At 36.0% G+C, this 15,053-nt stretch overlaps 1 long non-coding RNA gene across 2 annotated transcripts in view; it reads left to right on the forward strand.

Moving 5' to 3' along the window:
* The window catches only part of LOC145676499 (uncharacterized), a 161,170-nt gene that overhangs the window by 31,282 nt on the left and 114,835 nt on the right, over positions 1-15,053 (forward strand). The window contains exon 1 of one of the 2 annotated variants that reach the window (XR_014129395.1): positions 1,329-1,404. The exons of the other annotated variant lie outside the window; for it this stretch is intronic. This is a non-coding gene — a long non-coding RNA (uncharacterized LOC145676499). Of the gene's footprint in view, positions 1-1,328; positions 1,405-15,053 lie in introns of those variants that run through there. 2 annotated transcript variants of the gene reach the window in all.

The following is a 15,053-nucleotide window of genomic DNA, read 5'->3' on the forward strand; positions in this document are numbered from 1 at the left end:
TATTCAACTTCATCCCGATGTTCCTGAAACCACACCGCAACAGCTTCAGCAGTGTAACTGGGCACATTATTATCCTGAAACATGGAGTTATTCACCGGAAATAACATCTTCACCATAGGATGTACATTGTCCCCTAAAGTGGCTACAAAATTACCGGCAGTGAGGCGGCAGTGAGTCATGGCCCCTTGAAAACTTGGATATTGTGGCCCACAACATCATAGATTCATCGCCATTTATCACGGTTGAGAGGAGACACTGCGGATCATATCCTTCTCTCGGAGTTTACTCTAACACACACCACCATCATCAACAGCATGGTGCTGCAGTCGTCTTCTGACCGTTGTCAACCCACACATATGACGTGTTCAACTCCAGACGTTCCTGTTAAGTTGACAACTATCAGTATATGAATAAAAAAAGAATACTTTTCAATCACAGTTACTTTCAAAATGAATAACTACTAGTCTGTTTGGTGATATACGGTATATTGAATTCAAACAAAATCTTTTTAGTGTCATATTCGAGAAAGTCGAAATTTTCGATATTTGTTTATCAGTGAATCCCACTTATTTAAGAGAATGAGGAAAAATTATATATATATATATATAAAGAAAATCTTTCTGGGAAATCCTCCCAAAATAACGTAAAATTTTAGAATTTGGTGCAGATTTTTCAACGGTGTTTCCGCCTCCGACAGCCATCCTCCTTGACTGTGTGGTTGGAAAAACCTACAAATCGTAATTTTCTTTGATATGTAGAGTATTCCAGATAATTTTGTGCTGGGAGAGAAGTCAAAATGTAAGGGACAGTACTGGGATACTTGGTGAAGGTAGTTGCCCTGAACAAGAGTAATGTAAAAGCAATTTAATTTATCTTAGCTATAGAGGGGATCGAACAACTCCGGGAGCTCTGAAAAAAAAAAAGAAAAAAACAGTATGTAGGGTTATGAAACACGTAAATTCATCGAAACAAATAAGAAACAGAAAATGTTATTACAAAACTTTAACTTAGTTGGCCGTTTAAATTAAAAATTAGAAAAGCAAGGGCCTGATTAAGCAGCATATTTTGTTAACGCTAAATAGCACCACATTCAGTATCAGTAGATAACAGGAACACCGGGACTTCAACATTTAAGTTCGATTTTACACCCTTGTTTATGTTCTGATTAGAGTACATTGACCGAGTTTCGTCTTGCTCTTATGCAGAGTGGGAGTGCGGGGACAGAGGGGATATGAGATGTTGAAGTTTTGCAACAGGAAAATTAAACCTTGTTTGTTTATATTCGTTCTGGGGTTTAATCGATTGTTTACTTCCTAATTAGTATGTTGACCGAGTTCATCTTTGTGCTCAGCAGGGAAATCAAATATGTAAATGGTTGAAGTTTTGCGAAAAGGTTTCTAACATGTAAGTCAAGTTCATAGGTTTAAATAGGAAAAGAGTATAGGCTAATAATGATGCTATATATTTTGCAACGCTTGTTTTTGGTTGAGTATATTTTTGTCTTCTTCTTCTTCTTCTTCTTCTTATGATTATTATTATTATTATTATTATTATTATTATTATTATTATTATTATTATTATTATTATTATTATTATTATTATTATTTTGCTAAATTAGCGGTTTCTCAATCTTCGGAATGAAATGTTTCACAATTGCTAATTTTAAAGTAGAAGTGAGTGAACAAGGTGGATATATGGGCCTATTCCTCTTTTTTATAGACACAAATAACTTTATATTGTGACTTTTACTACAACCTCGTTTGCACAAACCCTATGGCGTAATCCGACAGAGTTCATCCCATAGATTTAGAAACCGTTAAAGGTAAATTTCATCATCATCACCATCATAGATATTCTGCCATCATTGGCTGGTCACTTGCGCCAACTGAGAAGCTTCCATCTCCACGGTCTTCCGTTAACCTTTTCGTCTTCATGTACGATTTTTCTGTTTTGATATTGCCCATAAATTGTAGCTCCCTTCGCCCTCTCCCTCTGTTCCCTGCTTTCATACCCTTTAGCACGTCTCTCCATGATACAGTTCCTATTTAGCCAATGTCTCAACCAGTTTTCCTTAAAAAAAAAAAAAAAAAAAAAAAAAAAAAAAAAAAAAATGGAAATGTTTCCTCTTGAAAATAGGCACTTCATATACAAATGGCTAGGGTTGCCTATGAGACAAGCATTGAAGTTGTCTCGTCTCGAAAAGATGTGATTGTGATGTCTTGTCTCGGAAATTGTATCTTTTTTTTGTATTGGAAAAGCTCTGTCTTGTCTCGGAAATTGTATCTTTTTTTGTATTGGAAAAGCTCTGTCTTGTCTCAGAAATTGTATCTTTTTTGTATTGGAAAAGCTCTGTCTTGCCTCGGAAATTGTCTTTTTTTTTTTTTTTTTTTTTTGTATTAGAAAAACTGTCCTGTCTCGGAAATTGTATCTTTTTTGTATTGGAAAAGCTCTGTCTTGTCTAGGAAATTGTATCTTTTTTTGTATTGGAAAAGCTCTGTCTTGTTTCGTCTCGTGGGAAACCCTAAAGATAGCCACCAAATTAGTTATATAATCCAAATTTCACTTGCGCCACCCCTTCCTTATCAGATTTCTTAGTTTCTTGAAAGAATCTTTGAGGCGATTATTCGAAATGATTTATCGTTTATTCATTTGTATTTGAATTAATTGATGAATTGCTCTGCTCTCCCATGATTGAATTAAATATTATAGCTATATATATGTAGAAAGAGTGAGTCAATTGATTCAGTCACTCAAAACAAGTACTCTGCGAAACTGTTGTTTGCATTTTGATACTATGTACAGATGTTCTTAGATTCTAGCTGAAGTATTAGTACCACAAAATTTTGCGATATTCGACCCTTAACGAAGGGAAAGAAGGATTAAATGCGTTCTCCCACCTCATCAGATCGCCGAAAATGTTCGGATTAGGAAGTTAAAATCTGCTATAACCAGTAGCGTAGCCAGGATGTGTGTTTGGGGGGGGGGGCAAGTGCTGTTATAGGTACATATAGAAAAATTGCAAACAAAAAAATATATAAACATAAAAATATATTTAAAAAATACAAACATCAAAGTACCAAAGTACATTGTCGGACCTCTTTGGGGGGGCGGCCCCTCCGCCCCCCCTTCCCTACGCCACTGGCTATAACTATCCTTCTAAACCCTTCTACTAGATAACAAGTCAATGGGGAGAAATTCCATCCCAAAGTGTGAATAGCGAGAGAGGAGTTTTTTCCTCACTATTATAACATATTGAAATGCTGGAACGCATGCACAAAAATTTTGTATGTATAATTTAGTTTGATACACATAATATGAATATTTCATCTAGTTCCACAAATTTTGAAAAAATCTGTAACGAAGGGTTCCGGGAAGACAAGAAATTTGCAATTATTCCATACTTCACTTGAGCCCTTGGACTAAGATTGACTTATTCTGATCTACCAAAATGCGGACACACTTCTTTCTGGTTAACTCGTTATACCTAAACATTAGCTTTTTCCACTTTAGAATGATAAATTTATCTTTTATTTTCAAGTTTGATTTTAAAACATTATGAAAAATACAGTATACTTATTGAAATTTATGAAGAATAATTAAACAAGAATACTCACGCAGAATCGCGTTGACTTCACTGATCCATATTTTTCAGTAGATCTGATATTATTTTAATAATACTTTCTTTGAATGCAAATAGCCATGCACATTTTTACTTTACATGTGAAATGTTTGAAATTGAACTGATAATAAAATAGAACTTAGGACAAATCAGGAATTTCAGAAAATATATACAGACGGTAATGCTTACTCTCAAAATGCGGACATTCCCAATAGATACTCTTACGTTGGACATAAAGGAATGGATTTCGTATATGAGGTCTTTGTTCTACACAATATGAATCTATTATTCAGCTGCACTAGTTCATTATGTGTGAAACAGAGTGAGAAATAAAGTGGATACTAAAAAATACTGTCAGGTCTCGTACAGATATAGGTACAGAAGAGAAATATCACTGAATGCTCGACTGATTACTTTATTTTCGAGCATCCCATAACTGAATAAGGTGACATTTGGCAAAATTACTATTCTTAACTTATTAACTCAATAAGAAACTATATTAAGAACTTCAATCTGTAACACATTGAAAATATATCCATTCCTTAGAAACTATTTCCCATCTTAGGCAGATTGATATGTTTACGTGTTTAGCTAGGAATGCTCTTCTCCTCGACAGTAGTTCGACAGAAATGAAATACTGACTTGTTAATCTACAGCTTTGTAATATTAGCACTGGTTTCCCTATCTCAAAGAGGCGGTTCCTTAACTAAAAGATTCTACAATTTGTACCTGTCATTTCCTTCTTCTCTGCTTTCCTCGTATGCATTTCGTTTATCGAAATATCTCTTTCATTCGTTTAGAATAAATATGTCCATGGACGTAGGCAGAGCGGAGCAAGGGGGCAAATTCCGCTGGATTCTTGTATTCAAATTACTTTTTTTCTTCGATAAAGTCCCCTACGAAGAAAGTTAGTGTTAAGTATTCCGTTGCTTTCTGAAATTAGGTGGACTGCAAAATGTATCAGTTCGATTTGCTGAGAACTTCGTTTCCATTATTGCAGTTCTCCGGTGTCTGTCAGTTAGTAGCAACAATTGTAACATGTCAGTGTGCATCCCTTATGGCTTGCACAGTTTCTAGATCTGAGATTTTTGCGTCGTCATTATAAATTATAGCGAAATATTCTTCTGAAGGGAATTCACTCACTAACACTCTTCAAGGGGCTCAAATTGATATTTTTTTGGGTCCAAGATCACGTGAATGCAGTTAGGACCACGTGATATTCCAAGATTAAAGAAGGCGCTCATTTGAAATCTAGAATGATTTAATGAAAGCTATTTTAAATATTTCGAGTGAACTAAAAACATCGACCCGACTGTTCAGTAAAAAATATCCAGGCAAGTACATCGATCTAACTATGCAGGGAATTTAGAGAAATGATTAAAATTTTCAATATTAATTTCCTATTTACATTCTCTAATTGCATCTTTGCAGCGCCGCTTTTCTCCATGCAATAAGAACACATTTTTTGTCATGACGCTTAATCCTGAAATCATGAACAACACTGTTGCAGAGAATCATAGTTCAAACTGTACAAAAACAAAGGCATTACAAATTATATTTAGGTAAGGACATAAGATATATTAATTTATTGGACTATTCTTCCAAGTTCTACTCTGCAGTGCATTCCGCAATCTTGATCGGACTAATACTTTTTTCTACGACGTGCACCGCAGAAAGATCATTCAGCACCCTCCTTAGTGTAAAATCTTGGGTCTGATCAACTATGGGGGATAAACGCCTAAATGTCCTATGTCTCCAGAGCATTCACCGTGAGCGAGTAAACACCAGGAAAGATAATTTTCTGGATTAAGTCGTTAACAAATTGGCTTTCCACCTTTACCCCCGGAACGTTCAAAACAGCGGAGGAGGTAATTTTAAGGTTTCTAATTGTATAAAAATTATGTTTATGCTCTCATAATAAAAATACGTATTTATATTTCAGATCGGATAAAAGCATTGAGAATGTAATAAATTGCTTATTTAATATCACAAAAATATTTTTGTAGGAAATAAGGGGTCATCCACATATTACGTAACGTGGCAAAGGGGGGGGGGTCAGCCTTGCGTTACGAAGTGTTACAAGGGGAAGGAGGGGGTTTCCGTTTCCGTTACGTAACGTGTTTTATGCTGTAATTTTTATTTTTATTCTCAAATTTGTAATGCAATCTTTCAAACGAATAATTTTATTAAGTTCTTTTCTTTTTTTACAAATAAATAAATACATATTTCTATTGTTTTGGGAAATTGCGAACTATTGTGAACTAAATTAAATCATGCAAAAGGGATTCGAAGTCATCAGTATAACTGGTGACGAACCTTGCGTGTATTACAATACAATAAAACTCCTTTTTCTGCCTATTGCAGCATTGCATTTATGGCACATGCTTTTCTGGAGTTAGTTGTTACTGATGGTAACAACCGCTTGAAAATGCTCTCACGTTCCCACTCGTATCGCTATTTATGAGAATATTATTTCAACTTTTGATTTGAGTCATTACCTCACTCTGTTCTTCTAATGGGTGTCCATGTGAAGGAGGAGAAACTCTTTCTCTTGAAATAATATTTTCCGAGACGAAACGATCCACGATTTGCAGAGGAAAATAAGATATTAAAAACAATTCGTCAGATATTCATCTCGTACAGAATTTTTGATTTTTGAATTTGAATATTTCTGGAGAAATCGAGCTTATTCCCATTTTGGCTCTGATTTAGGGCAAGAAGAATTTGAAATGGGGTAAACTGATGTCCAAAATCGAAAGAAATCGAAAGATTATTCACAAACGAGATGTCCCTGGTTCTTCACATGTCCAACCGCTTCTAATCTGTGGTCAACTGGGAAGAGAACTTTTTTGCATCGTCGGCACTGGCGAACTTCAAATGCACGAAGCATCCTGGATCCCGGAAAAAGAGGTCGATGTCAGTTCTTTAGATCCTATTTTATCTGCATCTTTCGGTAATATTTCCTCCTTGCCAATCATTGATGATCTAAAAGGATGGGTACGACATCCTTGAAAACGACAGTATGCAATTCAAAGAATTAAGACTGGTTAGTTAAACAACTTTATGGGGTTAAAAAATATTATTATGGTGCTATCACTTTCTAATTCTTTGATTTGGTGGCGAAGAAACACTACAAATATATTCAGAATACAAGTATTTTGTAGTAAAACGTTCTACAAAATACTTGTATTCTGAATATATTTGTAGTTATAAAAATAGTTTTTATAACTATTAAAAACTATTATAGTATATATTAAAAATAGTTTTTCATTGTAATAATCCCTAAAATAAGCAAAATTGGTGAAAAACAAAAATCAAAAACTGTTACGTAACAAACGGGGGAGGGGTTCGACCTTGCGTTACGAAGTGTGACAAGGAGGAGAAAGGGATAAAAATTGGTCAAAAATAGCGTTACGTAATATGCGGACAACTCCTAAGTATGTTCTCGGTCACACACATATTACATATATAAAATGATAATCAAGTTTGATATGATCTGACCCCTTAATAGTTTATATATATAAAGGTAGTCGGAATTGAAGTGACCTGACTTCGCCCTTCCCTGAGAAAAATTCTGGTGACGCTCATATATGTGCCCAAACTCATTATGGAAAATGTGGGAATGGCGACCATTTAAGAGAAACTGACAAAAAATCTCAAAAGCTGTGCAGAGTGATACAAAAAGAAAATGTGGAGTAGAAAGAGCAATTGCTTTGCATATTATTTTGTTCGCTGTCATTGTTAATTATTCATACAAGCGTGAAAAAGTAAACAGTATACATTTCAGTGCAACTGACCTATAGGTAAGGGAATAGCGCTCAATGATCTTTGTAATAGTAAATCAATACCAATTGTTGTACGATACACAAACCACATTTATCGCACTCATATTCATTAATATTCATGTATATAGACAAAACTAAGCAAAAATTTAATCAGAAATGCAAATATTGGACACTTAATAGGAGAAGTGTCTTTGTGCTCATGTTCCCATCACAAACAACTCCCACATTTTATCCGATGTCCTTATCGTCCTGGAATATCTGCTAGGCCAGTGACGGTTAAATGGCGACCCGCGAACAGGATCTGGTTTCCGATTATGTTTCATCCGGCCAGCGAATTAAAATGAAAAGCAGTATAGTTTGTTCGATTTAAAGTCCATTCACAACAGGAAGACAGGGTAGTTGACCATCATAATATAACTGAATCAAGTCTTAACTTTTTTTTGAACCTTTTAATTACCAAACTCACAAGGTAAGACCGTTACCCTAACAGCACAAGATGTGCTAGGCATGTGTCATTTAAGTGTCCCAGCTACTTTTTAGGTACCCAACACTTGGCATATATGATATTCATGTGCTAAGTATGTACTTCAGCTTCTTACACTTGTTACACCTAATTGATATTTGCAGCTATGTACCACAAATATAGCATTTATATACCTGGCTCAGTTTCCCACTCTAACAGTCATTTGTTTTTATGTCGTCACTTGGGACATATATCTGTCATGTTCTAGGTATGTCCTTTAGGTACATATTGTTTTAGATACACTAACAGCACAAGATGTGCTAGGCATTCGCCATTTAGGTGTTCTAAATTCATCTCCCACATTTGATGCATTTGTTGCTTCTTTTTCTAAGCGATTGTGTACTAGAAGCAATAAACGTGTCAATTTTATTAGATGACAACTGTCGCCGATGATTTGAAAGTGAATATGGAAAAACCATGAGATACTCGTCAATTTGTTATAAAATTTCATGGCGAGCAGATTTTATCTGATCCCAAACGATTATAGTCGAATATATGCGGTTAAAGGAGCACTCTGATTAGCCGAATGCAAAGGACCTCAATAAGTTATCCCTCTACCGGCGACATTCTCTTCATCGCCTTCGTGGCTAAGTCGGAAAAGCAAGCGGCTAATAATTCAAAGGTTGATGGTTCGAACCCACAATAGGACAGCCCTACATTTTTTTACTTGTTTAAAGTATTGTTTAGACTCACCTTAATGTAAACACATTACACATATACGGTACCTAGCCCAAAAATGTAGGAGGCCCGGCTGAAGTTAGGGGGGGCGATCCAATCATATTATATTTCATCACCATATTATAGTTTATTTGCAGGCCTGCCGTGAAAAGTTTAGGGGGAGCAGCAAAAATTTAGGAGGGGCCCGGCCCCAGTTGACCCCTCTGGATACGGGCCTGTGTTAGAGTAGTACCGGGCCGATTTTTAGAAAAATGCAGATTTAATATAGTTACGTTCAAATGTTCCTCGTTCAGGCTCTAATTAGCCTGGACATAAAACAAGGAGAAGAATGCCCAGAATAGATCCAAGAGTCAGAAAATTCATGACTTACGCACATTCAGTAAACCATCGCCCCAAGGAGAAAAGTAAAATTGACCCCATAAATGGTTCTTATTTTGTTCTAGGTCACAGTGAGCTGTAAAGTCCGTTACTCTCACTGTATTAGGATATCTCCACTTCTGTCCTGCACTACATCAGTTTCAGCTGATACCACTTTCTATAGCTGCTTACTCATTTATAAAACCTTCTTACGTTATTGCTTGTTTTATTGTCTGTTATTGATTGAACGAACCTCTCATTCATTTGCACAAATTCAATATGAATTTACGTACAACATGAACATGTGTTGTACTAAGAACTTATTTGTAGCTAAGGGAGTATGTGCTTTATAGTAAATTTGCTTTAAAAATAATCCTACCAGAAAGAGAAGAAGGAAAAACAGACGAAACTGGTGCTAACTGAATATGTTTCGTAATAAACTAAAACTATAGAAAGTTAAAGATTTTTTCTTTCTTTCCTCCTTACGGAAACATAATAATTTCTGTTTGCCCTTTTACATTTTTTTTTTTCCCCTAATGGAAAACATCTCTTGTGCTTGGTTATCTAAACAACAGCCAGTCAAAGACTGAGTGAGTTTCTCTTCCTTGTCTGGCAAGTGTCTGGCTTCCTTAGACGTTTGTGGTTCCTTCGAGGGCAAGGCCGATTCCACAGCTTATACACTTAATATCTATGACTTCACCTAGTCAAGGACACCGGACTTTCACTTCATTACTGGAAAGGTGCGCTGAAGACTGGATGGAGATTTAAACAAAAGGAACAGCATAGGAATACTAAATACATAACACAGGAAGGTTATTATAGTTAATGTGGAATAATAATATACCTCTTGCATATTCATAAAAAGAATTTTAGGAATAATAGCTGAAATGCCCGTTCTTCGCACGGAAAGAATAGGTTCATGGACAGTATTTGACCCCTTCTCCCCTTAGGATAAGTATTTCAGTGAAAGTGTAATGATAGAAACCCGTTAGATAATCTACCGGATGCGTCAAAAAATGTACATATACTTTGAATTATCACAGAAAATTTATTCTCTAACCTATAAGATTACACTTCCGAGAAAAAGTAATGATATATTTCTTCAACAGGTGGCAGCAAAATCGTCAGTCTAGCTGTGCAACCCAGTTAGTGGGAAGAGAGTAAAGTAACATCGACATGGCAGACAGACGTTTCAGCTTTGAACAGCAAAAGCAGTTTATTAAGTGATACTTCATAGTTTGAGAATGTTCTTGCGGTTCAGAGGCAGTAAAGACGTGAGAATGAACCAATTTCACCTTTAAATATAACAATTACACGTCTACGATACAAATTTGAGGTTCATGAAACAGTGTGTGATGTACATAAAGGCTGATCAGAGCGAATTCGCAGGGCGACAAATGCCGAATCCTCAGTTGCGGAGCTGAAACTGTTTCCGAGTTCACCATAAAAATTTTCAACGCAAGGGTCACGTGAGAGCGGTGTGGTGCTGTAAAAACAAAGTGACGACGACCAAGATCGCAAGATACAATTTTGTGAATGGGTCAGGAGATGATTACATGTAAACCGGTATTTATGGGTATCTTTCGTTGAATGAAACACACAGACGTAATGAAATTGTCAATAGGTATAATTGTGATGATAAACTGGGCTGAAGATAACTGCCACATTAGTGTCGAAAAACACTGCGAATTTGCCTGGTTCAAATGTGTGGTGTGGTTTGTTTCATAGAGGACTCATTGGGTTTTTCCATTTTGACGGTATTGTAACTAGAAAAAGGTACCTAACAATGGTTGCTGATTCCATTTTCCCTGCTACTCGTGCAATGTATGGTAATGACAGATTTTATTACCAACAAGATGGCGCTCCGCCGCATTATTACAAAGATGTGCGAGCATACCCGGATCAAAATTCACCAGGCTAGTGGATAGGACGCAGGGAGCCAATCAAGTTTCCTGCACACCTTCAGACCTTACGCCGCTTGATTTTTTCATGTGGAGGATAGTAAAGATGGGCTGTACTGACGTAACCCACGTAATCTGGACCAATTTGTGATGACAATCAAATGGCATGAGCAGAAATCTAACTTGATATTTTAGCGTGAAGTATAAAGGCAGTCGTAACCCATACTCAAGAATGTATCGATGTTGAAGGTCATCATTTTGAACATTTACTTTAATCATCGTTTGGAACATTCAGTTTGATCAGAAAGTACACTTATTTCTCAAATTGATCTTTCTTTTCCTAGGAATTTAACTTTATAGATTGAAAAATAAATATTCTGTGCTAGTCAAACTGTCTATACACTTCTTTTACGCACCCGGTATTTTCGGCATACATTTTTGAACCCCCTACTCGTTTAGGATACACTCTTTAATCAAAGTTACAAAATAAAAATCAGCTTGCGGTAGGTAGGCCCTACTATGCTCCAAAATTTATTCAAATTGATTTCACCATTATGTGATCAGATCACAAACAAGAGCCATCATGAATTTCAATATGACGAAATATATATATATATATATATATATATATATATATATATATATATATATATATATATATATAAATATAAATATAAATATAATATATATATATATATATATATATATATATATATATATATATATATATATATATATATATATATATATATATATAGATGGATAGATAGATAGATAGATATATTAAAAAATCTCTTTCTCGTCCTTAAAACAGAAAATTTGGAAAACACTGGTACATATACGGATCCGCTTATTGGTTAATGAGGAGTTATATATCAAGTTTCATGTTTCTAGCCTGAGGAGCGCGTGATATATTCTATTTTCTGTATAATGCTTTTACCCCCGCATAACCCCGTTAGTATACTCGCTTTAATCAAATAGACGTAATCAGTGGCGTATTTAGGGGAGGCTTCCGGGCTTAAGCCCCCCCGAAATCTTACTTACTATAGTAAAGTATATGAAATATGTTGCAGAATTTTCAAATTCTCAGGCAAAGCCCCGCTCCCCGAAAATTAGCAAAGCCCTTCCCGGAACAAAATCGTAAATACGCCACTGGACGTGATAAAAACCCAGTTCAAGGTAGTATTCTTAAATTCGTTTCAAACAGTTCAGCCGTTTTCCGTGATTTGGCTACACACAAGATCAGTTTCACTTTTTATATTACATGTATTATAGATGTAGGCTACAGGGCGATTGTGATAACAATTTGATAGTAATTATTTGATTTTTGAGGCATGGAAATTGCATGAACATGTAAATTAAAAGAATGTTCTTTTTATATCTATTTTAAACAGTTTGATTGATTGTGAATGGATTATTTCCAGTTATTGATTTGGGTATTTAACGTCACTCAGTGATAAAATCACTCTTGTTGGGCTGTGTTGATCGTCATACTATCTATAATCTCCATAAATTTTAGAGTTGTTCATATTCCACTTTAAATAGTACATCCTGTGTCATATAACACCAGTGCTAAAGAGGGACGTTACAACTCTAACAAATTAATTTTGAAAAATGAATGTTACTCTACCTATTTACTACCCACTGCTATCTAATGTTACTATATATATATATATATATATATATATATATATATATATATATATATATATATAAACTTAAGGCTTAGACCTGGAAAAATTTTTATCAGCTACATAGCGTATTTTTTTGGGAAAGTTGTTTTCAAAGTTTACAGGAATTATTCTGCATATTTAATGCATTATTCTGAACATTCTGCATACTCTTAAATCATTATTGCAATATTTACCTTAATCTATTATTCTTAGGGATGCTCACGAGATATTTGATGCTATCTCGAAAGTGTGTCGTAAAAATAATGTCTCGTCTCAAAGAAATATATAATTCTTTTGAAAGAGTTCTGTCTCATCACTAAAAATTTCTCTCGTCTCGTATTGTTTCTTGCACAAGCCTAATTTGTTTCAGAGAACCGGCACTTCTACAGCCCCCATGGACGCTACGCCTCTATTTCGTTATAATATGTTATTTCGACGGTTCAGTTACGATTAGAGGTTATAAATGACCATCAAAGTTCTATGGAAAACAATCTAATAATGAAAATTTCAGTAGATGACACTGTCGGAAAATGAAATTTTCTCTTAGGGAGCAAGAATTCTCCGTTGAGTTACTCCGTTGAGGTTGGTTGAATTGATTTCTGAAACTTCATTCCAAAGGAATGAGGGAAGGATATATTTAACAGTTATTTTACGCGTTTGCCCTAAAACGCTGACAAAAACACAACAAATGGTATATGAAGGCTTTTAGCTTAAGAAAATATAAATATCTAATTCGCTCACACAAATTCAATACGGAAGCCTCAGACAGCAGTGTTGCCCACGAGACAAGAAATGCATTTCAAATTCGAGACGAGGCTAGAAATATGACAATTCTCGTCTTGTTTTCGATACGAGAATTGAGATGGGACGAGAACTTTCTGCAAGAATTGAGATGAGACGAGAACTTTCTACGAGAATTGAGGTGAGACGAGAACTTTCTACGAGAATTGAAATGAGACAAGAACTTTCTGCGAGAATTGAGATGAGACGAGAACTTTCTACGAGAATTGAGATGAGACGAGAACTTTCTACGAGAATTGAGGTGAGACGAGAACTTTCTACGAGAATTAAGAGGAGACAAGAACTTTCTGCGAGAATTGAGATGAGACGAGAACTTTCTACGAGAATTGAGGTGAGACGAGAACTTTCTACGAGAATTGAGATGAGACGAGAACTTTCTCAAGTGTCGTTGACAATACTAGTTCACCCTTGTCTTTGATCTCAAGCACTGTTTTAATGTTACATAATTCATAGTAAAAACTATAAATGGATAGTGACTGTACGAACACAATGAACATTTTGTGCATAAATGTACAAAAGGAAACGACATGAGAAACGCTTCGCGAGAATCCAGACGAGCAAATGAAATGAAATCTTTAAGTTTTACGTCCAACGGTTATACCAGTTAGGCTAATGGAGACGGTGATGATGAGAGATGAGTGAAATGGTGGAATGAAGACAGTGGGAGGAAAGGGAGAACCCCGAGAAAACCCACGAGCACGGTGTTTGTCCCCACAAAGTCCACACTGCGCGAGCTGGGATCGAACCAGGGACCCCAGGCACCGGAAGTGAACGCTCTGCCACTGAGCCACCACACACCCCCAAGACGAGATAAGAATTCTACAAAGATTTTACGAGATGAGACAGGTAAACCTTATTTCCTGTTTCGTCTAGTCTTGTGAGCAACACTGTCAAGAGAGGAATGAGCAACAGGGAGAAAAGCGGACAAAAACTGTTGTCCACTATAGCAGCAATATACTCATAGAGTGATTTAAAAGAAACCGCTATTAATTTCCCCATACAGTTATTTATGTATTGCAGCAATATTTGTAACTAACAGAATTGTCCATTCTTCTTATGAGAATATTCATGCAAAATCTTTGAGAGTAAAGAAATATGTGAAATATATAACGAGGAGCAATGCCGGGGTCAGCTGACATGCCCTAGAGACGAATAAGGTTAATTCAGACGAAGTGAATTATATCAAAGTTATGCAACCTGGACGACAGGAAAAACCGTTGGGTTGATTAACTCGCATGCATTGTGGTTTCACTGTACGAGGGAGGTTCGATAATTATTGTCCCCGGCATATTTAAAATACTTGAGCTGGGATGGCTGATGGGGGATATTGTAGCCTAATATCTTAGATGCCTATATGCTAAATTTCAGAACCATAGCTGCTATATTAATATTATTTTTTGTCGTTTCAGGTGTAAGAGGTAGCACCTAGTTTGAAAAAAAGGAAAAAACGGGACAACGAGCTATCATCAAGTACTTCCAGAAAAAGGGGTTAAGCCCAAAGGAGATTCATGAGGACATGATAAATGTGTTGGGTAATGGAACTCCTTCCTACCAGGTGGTAAAGAACTGGTGCCGCGACTTCCGCTGCGGCAGGAAAAGCTGTCAACAGGTCCCTGGTGCTGGTCCTCCAACAACAGCATGCACCCCAGAAAACATGCATGATGAGATTATAGCAGACAGACGAATCATGGTGCAACAGTTAGCAGACATCATGCA

The sequence above is a fragment of the Thermobia domestica genome, unplaced genomic scaffold (assembly GCF_964235325.1).
Source record: "Thermobia domestica unplaced genomic scaffold, izTheDome1.hap1.1 HAP1_SCAFFOLD_173, whole genome shotgun sequence".
In the NCBI taxonomy this organism is placed as follows: domain Eukaryota; kingdom Metazoa; phylum Arthropoda; class Insecta; order Zygentoma; family Lepismatidae; genus Thermobia; species Thermobia domestica.